The following is an 11,925-nucleotide window of genomic DNA, read 5'->3' as shown; positions in this document are numbered from 1 at the left end:
ACCATATACAGTTGTTTTTCTCACAGGAGAGAAATATACTTCAAATGTGATCTACCAAAATCAGAAAAGTGAAGAATAATCCAGGAGGATCTCATGTTTCAGGAAAACTAGAATACAACATGAATTCTGCGAAAGCAAAAACTATTTCAGCATATTCAAAAGTCAAAGAAAGTTGAGTCTGTATCTTACAACTGTGCTGCTTCACTCATATATGTTACCAGCCTGGTCCCTGTAGGTATTTTGATTTGCAGCTCCTGGTCTAGACTGTAAATTCCATGGAGAGAGACAATACTTTATCATTTTTCATTGCCATGTCTTCCATGATAAATGGAATGCCAGGCACAAAATAGGTTCTCAACATGTGTTTGTTGAATAAACAGTCTATAAGTGCTATAAAAGAAATATATGTAGGATAGAATAGAAACCCAAAGAGCTTTGCTTTCCTTGTTAGCATATCTTATAATTAAGGTGAAAAAAAAATGTCTATTTCTTTGGCCTCTACTCTCCCAACCACTCCCCATAGTAGACTTAAACTTCTACAGCAGAAGTGAGCAAACTTTTCTGAAAAAGGACGGTTAGTATATATTTAAGCTTGTAGATCAAACAGTTTCTGTGACAATTTCTCAACCCTGCCATTCTAGCACAAAAGCAGCCATTAGCTTAGATACTTGGGGTAGAAAAATAAATGAATAACAGATTAACATCACACTACAAATATATAATATTCTCTTATTAGGAAAATGAAATAGTTTTCCAAGTAAAGAAAAAAAAACACCTCCACCTAGAAATTAACCAGTCCCATTAGGCCTGGTTGTCCCTTGTGGGGTTGAAAAAAGAGTATCCCATTATAGAAAATGAGAGAAAGTACAGGAAAAGTGGAGAGATATATGGAGTAAAAGGGGAAAGAATAGGAAAATAGGAGGTGAAGAAATAGTAAAACACAAAGGAGAGGAAACAGCCAGGAAGCCTGAGAGAGGGAGCAGCAGACTGTCAATAATTCCTTCCAGGATCACCCAGCCATTCCAGGGTCCTGAATGAACAGATCCCGGTTCACAGTATTTTAAAAAATCTAGTCTATAATTTTTGTTTGTTTGTTTGCTTGTTTGTTTTTTGCATGGGCAGGCTCCAGGAATTGAAACCAGATCTCTGGCATGGCACGCGAGAATTCTGCCACTGAGCCACCATCGCACTGCCCAGTCCATACCATTTTTGCAGAAGATAATGTAATTGGCTTATTTCAATTCTACAAAAGAAATAATATATTTTAAAGTTCAGCAAAATATTATTGATTCAGTGTTACCTTGGTGTGTTTGGGTCCCTTAAGATCTGTGCTCATCTGCATTGGATTTCCAGCATTAAAAAATCTCTGTTGTAGGAAGAATCATGCTGCATTTGCCAATGAAAGAGAATATATGAGCCAGAAGACAGGTCAGAAATTACTAAAACTGTATTGACTGCCATTTAACGTGACTCAATCAATGAGTGAAGGAGATGATTCCTGCAGATGTGAGAGGGATGTACAAGGAACTCCAGAGAAAATTAGCTTCCATGTTCCACACTCTGAAACCAATGATGAAACCAAAATGGTGGAGAGATTAATATGCGATTCACTTTTCCTGTAATTTTCCCTCCCTGTTCCAAAATGCCCACTAGGTCTGTGTGTTTTCTTCTCTCAGAGGAGTTTGAGTTGCATGGCCAAAGAAGCTGCCTGGAGATTATGCAACTTTCTGGATTTCTTTTTTCTCCTAAAAATCTACACACATTTAGGGAATCATGTCGGGACTGTGTGGAAAGAAGGGAAGCAAATAAGGTAAGTGTTTGGAGAGAGATTCCACCACCACCACCCCCCAAAAAAAACTAAGAACAGGATTGAGATCTGTGGGTTCCACAACATGGAGTTTCTACAAAATGGAGAAATGGCAGGACCCTGAAAGGAAAAGTTGCACGGCGTGTGGAGGGTGAAAAGACCCTAGGTGCCTGGGCACTCAGTCTCACCAAAACCCTATTCCAAATTGAAACAGAAGTAGCAAATTCTTTCTTCTGCAAGGGCTAATGTGAGCTTGGACCAAGAGGCATTTGAACCAAAGACATGAGACTGTTCCCGAACATTTCCGTTGTAGAATCCACCCCACCCCCAACCCCCAGCACCTCCAGATGGAAAGGAGAAAACACTAATAATAATATCTGACACTGAATTTCCAGTGGTCATGGAATATAGTGAGATGGTGGTCATGGCTTGGAGCAGATTACATTTGATTTTTAGAAATAAAAGAAATTTCTTATACCTGAATGGTGGGGTGGAATAAACCCCATTGCTACTGTAGAATTTTTCTAATGAATCTCTTTAGTTCTGTACAGTTCAGTCACATCTCACATTAAGCGCACAATATTCTCAGCCTCCTCCACTTCTACCTCAGGACACTCTTCTAAGCACTTTACAGAAACTCTTTGCAGGAGGTATTATCATTACCGCCATTTACAGATAAGGAAAAAAAGTGGTTAGATAACGTTAAGTCACAAAGCAAATGAGCAAGAGAAGCAGGACTCAGAGCCAGGCAATCTGACTCCAGGGGTCACTGCTTTAACCACTGGCTCTTCAGGCTGGGTGGAGCCTTCTTCCTTCAGATGAGCAAAAAGTCTAAATCACACAGAACAAGAAGTTCCGAGTGCTCTAAATGTCCTGGTGTAACCAAGTGACAACAGATGTGAAAACTCTGAACACTAAAACAAAATCAGCCTCAATGAATAGCTGTTGATTAACTGAAGGTTTTCCTTGACACTCTCCCAAAGCAGAAAGTTAAAACCTCTTTCTACAATAGTGCCTATTCTCGTGTTTTGAAGTTTTCAGCAGTGTCCTCAGGTCCAGCCGATTTCCTCTGTAAAAAAAGTTCACAGAAAAGCACCTTCGGCCGGAACGCCCCGTGTGCCTTGGGGCGGAGGAAAACGCCCCCAAACCTGCACGTGTGGGCGTGGCTCCAGCACGGAGTAAAACCTCCCCGGAGTGACTGGCCCAGTAGACTGTCCCAAGATGGGAAGTGGGGAGGGGACGGCGGTATATTCGCTCCTGGTCTGAGAGGCTTCATCACTCCCACCCATCCAGACCCAAGAGCAAGACCGTAGCCTGCCCCATACTTTTTCAGAGCGGGAGGAAGCTGGGGTAAAAAACATAAAAAAAAAAAAGATCTGATTAAAATCCCACAGCATATTCTCAGTCTAATCTTTTTTTTTTTCCTTCAACACGATTTCAGCAATTATGTTTATCACGTAAATGCCTCCTCTTGTTCATAACTTTGATGATTCTCACATGGGCTGTAGACTGTTTACTCTAATTGTGTTCTTATTAACATTCCCATTTTAAGTGGCTAAAAATAAGACTTTGACCTTCCAAAGTGAATGGCTGCTTACTGTCCTTCCTCTGGGAGAAATTAACTTTGGAAATATCTACAGTTTGTGGCTATTCATTTTTCTTCCTATTTGTTTCTTTAAGATACGGTCTCATTTCTTGTCTGGAAGGGATGCAGAGGCAAAGGATCACTGGACCCCGGAAAGAAAATACCAGAAGGTCCTAGTGACAAATGGAAAAGATTTCTTTAGAATACTAAGATGGTACATTCTCACAAACCCAGTGATCTGTTGCACTGAGTTTAGGAAAGAGATCAAATACTAATTGCATTTGTATGGGTATATAGTCTCCCATACTCAAATCAATATGGTAGGTTTTACTTTCTGAATGTCAAGATTAAAACCAACCCCATAATGCCACTTAAAAACAAACAAAAAACACCTGGGAACAGAGAGTGAGTTCACCTGAACCCTGACATCAGATGTTCATTTCCTTAAAAAGAAATGGTTTGTTGCTGACATCCTGCTTTGCTTTCTCTCTCCCCTCCTTTATTACCTTATCCATGAGGAATGAGAAAGGAGAAAGCTTTCTGCTGACAATTTTCCCCTGCTGCCAGACAGGGTTATCTGGCTTCCAGTGGGCCATCATAGAAGAGACTTCCTCCAAGCCACTAGGAAACTTTACATAACTGACACAAGGGAAAGAAGACCTACAGGTTACAGAGCCAGTTGACCTGGGATTCCTTTACCTCCCTGCTCAAACTTGTCTGTTTAACTCTCCTTCAGACATTCAAGCCATCTTGGCCTTGAGGTTCTCGGGTGATAGAACCTGAATTACTTTCCACTTCAGGCAATAAAGGTCAAGTGTTCATGCACCTCTTTGAAATAGTTGCTAGGGAGGCTTGTCATCACCCAGACCCTTGTTTCTGACATATTGGCTGGTCTCATCTCTTGAAAAACAGGTCCCTTAGCCCCTTCATTCTATTTGCCTTGCAAAGAGGAGGAAAAGTGAGGCAAAGAGCTTAATAAAAGAAAGGCTAGAAATCATAAACTGTGATCTTATCTGAAAAGTGATCAGTAAAAAAATAGTGGATTTTCTTTTTTAACTTTATTCTTCTCTTTAAAACATAGACCACTAACTGTAATGTTATTTGTTTCCTAAGAGGTCTGTGAGACTTCTTGCATTTCTAATGCAGTCAGAGGTTTCTTCCTTGTCTCATGGACACAATATGCTCTTCTGGTGTATGCTCAAATCCAGAACCTGTCAGTGCTTAGAGACAGCTTCCTGGACCGGAATTAAACGTAATTTTAGGGGAATTAAGGTAAAATTTGAAGATTACTTTTAACATTAAATCACAGATGCTGCTGCTCTTATGAAGTCTAATAGAAGGATCTATGTCTGTGACAAGGTAGAGAAGGTTGAGAGAGAATGAAATCATGTGTTACACCAAAATGGCTTGTGTTTCTTCTAACTCAAACAAAACTGGCTTGGAAAGTCTTTGCTTTGGAGGTGTCAGATATTAGAATAAGCCACCCAGAACCATCTGTCCATAATGTGCCCAGATAAGAAGGCCTTATTAGGACACTAGAGGAAGCAGGACATAGAATATTCTGTGGGGATCAAGCAGGTGTGCTTCCACCATCTGCAGCCAGCCAGCACAGACAGCCCCTGTGGGCCTCCACCCCCTTCTCTAGGGGTGCATTTCAAATTATTGGAACAGTCTCAGAATTGTTATGTCCTTTCCACACAGGCCATCCCCACTTTGCAGCTCTGAGAGAGGGTTTAGGTCAAAAACTATTTGTGATGCATTCGCTATAGCCATAATAGCAAGAAAGTTAAGAATTTCCTTTTATTTATGTGTTCCTAAAGTACTTCTGGTTTATCTTTACATTCTTTAAACAAGTCAAAAAAAAAGTCAAGAAAATAATGTTAGCCAAAACTAACCATCTCTTCTCTCTCTCACTCTCCGAGCCCTCTTTTCTCCCACCAAAGAAAAGTTTGGCATCAGGACAAATATCAAACTACTGCTCAGATTTCCCTGTCTGTGCATCTGCCTGGGAGTCAGTCAGCTCCGAGGCAAAAACCGTGCAGGGGGCCAGCCAGCCCATGCACAGGTACAGTCAGGCGTGCAGGAAGGGCTGCCTCTAGCACTGGGTGGCCATCGCAATACCAATTTGTTGCTAAAAAGTGTTGAAAGAAAGGGAGAATAATTTTTCCCAATTAAGAAACCACCCTCTTCCCCCCCCCCCTTGTGACTTAACACAATTTCTCATATTTTAGATGGAGGCCTCAGCTTTTTTTTAAGATAAAATAAATGAAATCATTATGAAAGGGCATTTGGATTTCAAAATAAGACAACCTTTCCCAGCACATACTTCAAAGCAAAGACTTTGTTGCCTGCTGCTTGTTATCTAATTTACAGGGATATTTAATTTTGTAAAAAAAAAAAAAAATACTAATTGTAAAGTATTTTTCTTAATTTATGCCAACCATCAAAAGTGGCATCATCAATTTGATCATTTCAGGGAAAAGAAAACATGATCATGCATTCCTGCCCCCAAAATCCTCCTACTGGATGTGGGACATGAAGAAGGAAGGGTTTTTTGTTTTGTTTTGTTTTGTTCCCTACACGAAAATTTAAATTTAAATTTAAAATATTTGAATGTGAATTATAACAATCTTATATCAAAAAAGCTACTTATAAAGATGTGGAAAACTTGATCTTAAATATTTCCTGTGCTTTTACAAATGTGTGGTAAGTGGTGAGGGTAGGTGCCACTTTTATTGATAATTGTCTTCAGCTTGACATATGGAAAGAAACATAATAGTCGCAGGGAATTGAAGCAATATATTTTTCCTTTAAACCTCTACTTCAATCACCTTTCATAAAGTAAAAGAAGTGAAAGGAACTTTGCAAGATATACAAAAGAAACTAAACTTATTGATATATGCTGGGAGACCCAAACCAATTCATTTTATCCAGACACACAAAATTCTTACCGCAGACCAGTCTCCACTTTTTGGATGAGCAGTCACTCCCTCCCATTACTAGCTCAGAAAGAATGACTACCTCTGATCATGTATCACAATCATTAAAACTAAGGAAATATGCCTACTTACCCATTGCATATGAAAGGGAAGAAAAGTAAAAAATAATAATCACTGGCTTCCGAGCACTGACTTTTTATATCTTTTACAGGGATCCATGAATCCTACAAAATTAATGACAATGAATAAGCTTCCTCAAAGATTTTACAGGTTGCTGCTGGCACATTTCTGCAAGGGAAAGTGATTTACTTTGCCCTCAGAAAAGGAAAAAAAGGGAGGGCTTAGAAAACTAAACTAGCTTGAAAATAAAATTATAAAGCTGAAGAAATAACATGAAAGAAACATCCTACCTATTCTCAATTTTAATCATCTCAAAACCTAAAGGAGAATTAAACTTATTTATTTCCCCAACCAAAGCCATTTTTGCTGAAATTGTAAATCCAGTCATTTTATAAAAGAAAAAGAACAGATCTTAAAGATTCTAGACTGTCTGGAGTAAATACTATAGATTAATGAAGGAGGAAAGACAATAATGAAGTTCAGTAGAAAAGAAGTCATTTTGATGACTATATTTGCTACTGTTACTGGTTTTAACTGGTCATGGACTGGTGTTTACCAGTAATTGGTCACAAATAAGCAAAGGAATGAGGTCCCTGCACATTATGAACTAAATATTGGTGAAACAGCAAAATTCACCCAGTCATACATTGATTCAACAAACTGATTCAGTGTCTTCTATGTTAAAACATTCTTCTAGACAATGGAAATATAGCAATGAACAAAAAGGGGAAATATCTCAGCCAGAAGGATTTTTAAAACAGAGATTATATTCCAGTAAAGAAAATCAGAAAATCAATAAAATAAATAAGCAAATTATACGTATATTACATGGTAATGAGTACTATGGAGAAACAAGGTAAGAAAGTGTGTTTGGAAGTGCTAGGGGTGGCAAGATTTGGGGAGGGGAGGAAGGGAGAAAATCAAATATTTAAGCCCTCACTGAGAAGATAATATTTGTGCAAAGACCTGAAGGAAGTGGGTGAGCAAATCATACTGATACTTGGAACAAAAGCATTTCAAGCAGATGGAACAGCAACTGCAAGGGCCCTGAGATAGGGCTCTGGCTGACATATTCAAGAACATCGAGGAATACCATACGCCTGGAGCAAAATAAGGCAGGGAAAAGTAAAGATGATGATAGAGAGGTAAAAGGATGGGATAAAGAGTATGTACAGCCTTTCAGGTCATTATAAGAATTTTTCTCTAACTTGGTAAACTTTAAGAAGGATTTTGAAAGAGTGGCAGAATCTGATTACATTTGAACAGGCTCACTTTGTTTGCCCATGTTAAGAAGGATGACCGAGCGAAGGGGCAGAAACAGGGGGACTTGATAGAGGGCTATAACTGGGAGCCAAAAAAGATGTGATTGGCGGCTTGGACCTGAACAGTAGCAATGTCAGTATCAAGAAGTGATCAGGTTTGGAATGTATTTTAAAGGCAAAGTCAACAAGATTTACGGATAGATTGGATATAGGAGAGTCTGAATAAAAAAGGAGCCAAGGATGACACTAAAGGATTTTGCCTAAGTGCAGTAGATTGATGTATTGATCCTAAATTCTTTATATTTCCCAGCATCTACACCTTTGCCATGGTCTCATTAAGGATAGTCTGTATTGCCTATAAGTCCAAATACAAACCTAACTTTGGCCAGTGACATGTGTATAAAGTGACTTTCTATCCGTTCAAGTGTAGGCATTAAGAGGCGTTGTCCATTGTTTCATGCCCTTGTACACTTCTGCCATCAGGATGGAAGAATATGCCTTGTCCAGTCTGCTGATTCAAGAGGCATAAAACACAAGTGGAGTAGAATTACCCCAGGTTACCCACAGACCTGTACTAACAAGCAGAGCTGCCTTAATTTATGATGCCTGAAGCAGAGGTATCTAGCAAACCCAGTCCAGATCAGCCAACCTTCACGCATGTGAGTAATAACAAATTATTGTTTTGAGTATTGGAGTGCTTTGTTATGCAGCAATAGATAACTCATACACTGAGTAAATGAAAGGATGGAGCCCTCTTTCCTAAAATAGGAAATCCTGCAGGAGGAACAAGTTTGGGGGAGAAAATCAGGATCTTAGCCTTGGTTGCATTGTTTGAGATGTCCATTAGGCTTTGAAGCTTAAATTGAGTCAAAATTGCATATGCTAAGGAAGAGGTGTCTGGTGGTATGAAGGTATATACCACCCAAAAAGAATGCTCTTAATGTTAATGAATGTGGACTCATTGGAAGGAGGATCTTTTGATGAAGCTACTTAAATTAATGTGTGACGCACCTCATTCAGGGTGGGTCTTCCTTCTCTTTCTGGAGTCCTTTAAAGAGAATGAAAATTTAAACAAAGAGAAAGCCACAGAAGCAAGAAGGTGAAAGCAAAAAAACCCAGAAGGGAAGAGAGAGACCAGCAGATGCTGCCATGTGCCTTGTTATGTAACAGAGGAATTCAGAACCGCTGGCAGACAGTCTTCAAAAAGAAAGCACCGTCTTGATGATGCCTTGATTTTACACTTTCATGGCTTCAAAACTGTAAGGTGGTTAGCTAATAAATTCCCATTGTTAAAAGCTAACCCATTTTATGGTAACTGCTCTCGGCAGCAAAGCAACCAAAACAAGGTCTGAGATTAAAATATAAATGTGATGGTCCTAAGAGTTTAAATGACATTTAGAGGTATAAGATTAGAGAACTCTTCAAGAAAGTGAGCATAGTTAAAAGTAGATGAAATCTGGGCGGGCCGCGGTGGCTCAGCGGGCAAGAGTGCTTGCCTGCCATGCCGGAGGACCCCGGTTCGATTCCCGGCCCCAGCCCATGTAAAAAACAAACAAACAAACAAAATATAATAAAACAAGAAAATGTTTAAAGATGTTTCCCTTTCTTCCTCCCTTCCTTCCTTCCATCCTTCCTTCCTTCTCTGTCTTTCCTTCCCTTCCTCCCTTTCTCTAAAAAAAAAAAAAAAAAAAAAAAAAAAAAAGTAGATGAAATCTAAGACGGGACACTTCACTGTGGAGAAGTTAGGGAAATAACAAAGAACAAGCAAAAGTGACTTAGAAAGAGCAGCCAGAGAAGTAGGAGGTGGCCCACAAAAGGACGGTGTTAGAAATAATGTGACTTATAGACCAAATGCTATACTGATAGGTCAAGAAAGATTACAATACAATCCTGAAATATGAAGATCTGCTGATTTTACTAAGCACTTTTGGTGGAGTAGTAGGAAAATTTGATTAGAGTGAATTCAAGAGAGAGTGGGAGGAGGGGAAATGGGCCAGTATGTACATATCACTCTTTAACAAATTTTGCTATATGGAGGAACAGTGAAATGGGAACGCAGCTAGGGAGAGAAATGAGTTTAAGAAAGGATTTTTTTAAATGGGAGAGAGAAGGACATTTTTATTCCTTAACTGATAAAACAATCCAGCCAAGAAGGAAAATGATGAAGGAAATAGGGGGATAATTGATAGAGAGAAATGGGGTAGAAGGTAAAACATGTGGGAAGCGATGCTAAAAGGTGAGTCGATTGGGTGGGAGCTAAGAAAGAGGATGCTGGAGGAGATGCAAAAGTTTGAAGAGAGAGGAGAAAGTATGAAATAATGGTCTAGGAGAGGGAAAACAATAAACGTACTTCAGAAAATAGTGATACTGCAAGCACGCTCTTTCCAAGAGAAGGGCCAGCACAATCCGGTGCTTCAAAGCAATATCTGTCTCTCAGTGAGAAGGTGATTTATTGCAAATGCGCTGGCAAGGAACTAGGGGAATCTTCCCCAAACCAGTTTGAAGTGGGGATATGAGTTAGGGTCTATCTACAACCACTTTCTGTTCCATGGGTGCTGTCATAGAGTAGAAAGATCATTAGCCAGGGCGGGGATTTTCCCAAAGAAAATGTACAGCCCAGGAGAGCAGCATCAGGGGAGCTGAGGGTGAATGCAGAGGCGTGATAATGACTGATCATGGCATTGAAGCTGGAGAAGAAGGGAAACGTATACAAAAGGTGGGTAAGGGAAAGCGAAAAGATTGACTCAAAGGACATTTAAAGTTACTGAAAGGAGTGTGCTGCAACATTGGGTGGTGGTGGCAGGACAGAAGTATTTGAAACAAAGCTTATGAAGAGGATGCAGTTACAGACAACAACAAAGTCAGGGTATGATTTTGAGAATAAAGAGCTGAAGGAGGGTGGAGGACAAAATCTGTGGAGGAGGGGAGGTGAAGGAAGTGAGAAGTCAATGTATTGGAAGATTCATCTAAGTTCAGATGTTGAAATTGCCAAGAATTAAATGAAGAGGAGCATTAGAGTGCCAATAATCTAAAAACAATAACTTTCCAAAAACTCAAAAAGTTTTCTGGTTTCTGAAAAAAAATCACATCTTGAAGCCCATAGCGGTGAGAAAGCCACAGCTCGCTACATTCTACTCCCACCAGCTGAGCTGATGTTTGCCAAGAGTCAGTTATGCTTGTACCCAACCCTGTTTATATCTCTTAAACTTGCTTTTGTGATTTCATAATTGCATAATTTAATGAAATATTATGTAAGTCAATGCTATGTGAGTTCAAAAACTTAGTGGGTTCTTTGAAAACAATATGGAATGCTTTAAAAAGATTTCATAAAAAGGTGAGTCACTAAAAAATATGCGGCCAGACTACATGTGAGTGAGAAAAAAACATACAATATTTTTAAAAAATAAAAAATGTAGGTATCGGCACTCAGATGGCTTCACTGGTATCTTTAGGTGATTGCTCCATTTAAGTTGATTCCAGAACAGACAAAGAATAACGGATATGGTTAATGCAAGGTGGATGGTGCAGAATTCCAATCAGAGACCCTGACTGGGTCAAAATGAAGACTATGGGTCTACATCAAAACATTGGTGAATGAATATAAATTGATAAGTTCTTAAAGTGGATACAATCTTGAAGCTGTCCTTTTAAAATAATCCCCTGCCTTAACCAACCTCTTCAATTAACTGTTTCAACCAACCAACTGCTTCCCAATTGCATTAGGTAAAAAGACTTCTGATGCTCTTTAGACTAGTCCAGAATTCAGACAAGTAAAACACAGAGCTCAAATTATTAATCCCTAAAGTAATGATCATGGGGTGAAAACAATATCTGGCTGAACTGGGTAGTAACTGTGATTCCTTGTGCTGTTTGTGTAAAGCCTCACATCATAATTTTTGGAAAGGGAACAATATTATAAGAGCATCAAAGCCACACACCTGCCTTTAAGGCAGGCTGCTTCTGAATTCCTAAATAGCTGTGAATCTCTGCATTGAAGTTTCCCTTTGATTTCCTTTATATCAGAATAAAACTTTTTCCTTAAAGATTGTCCCTTTTCATTGCTGCATATTATTCCATTATATGAATATCCTGCAGTTTACCCATTCTACAGTTTATGCACATTTAGTTCTTGGGTTGCTTCCAGTTTGTGGCTATTATGAATAGTGCTGCTGTGAACACTGCTGCATGTGCTAGGGGCATTCTGGTTGCTTG

Source organism: Tamandua tetradactyla, chromosome 7 (assembly GCF_023851605.1).
Source record: "Tamandua tetradactyla isolate mTamTet1 chromosome 7, mTamTet1.pri, whole genome shotgun sequence".
In the NCBI taxonomy this organism is placed as follows: domain Eukaryota; kingdom Metazoa; phylum Chordata; class Mammalia; order Pilosa; family Myrmecophagidae; genus Tamandua; species Tamandua tetradactyla.
Note: the sequence above shows the minus strand (reverse complement) of the source record.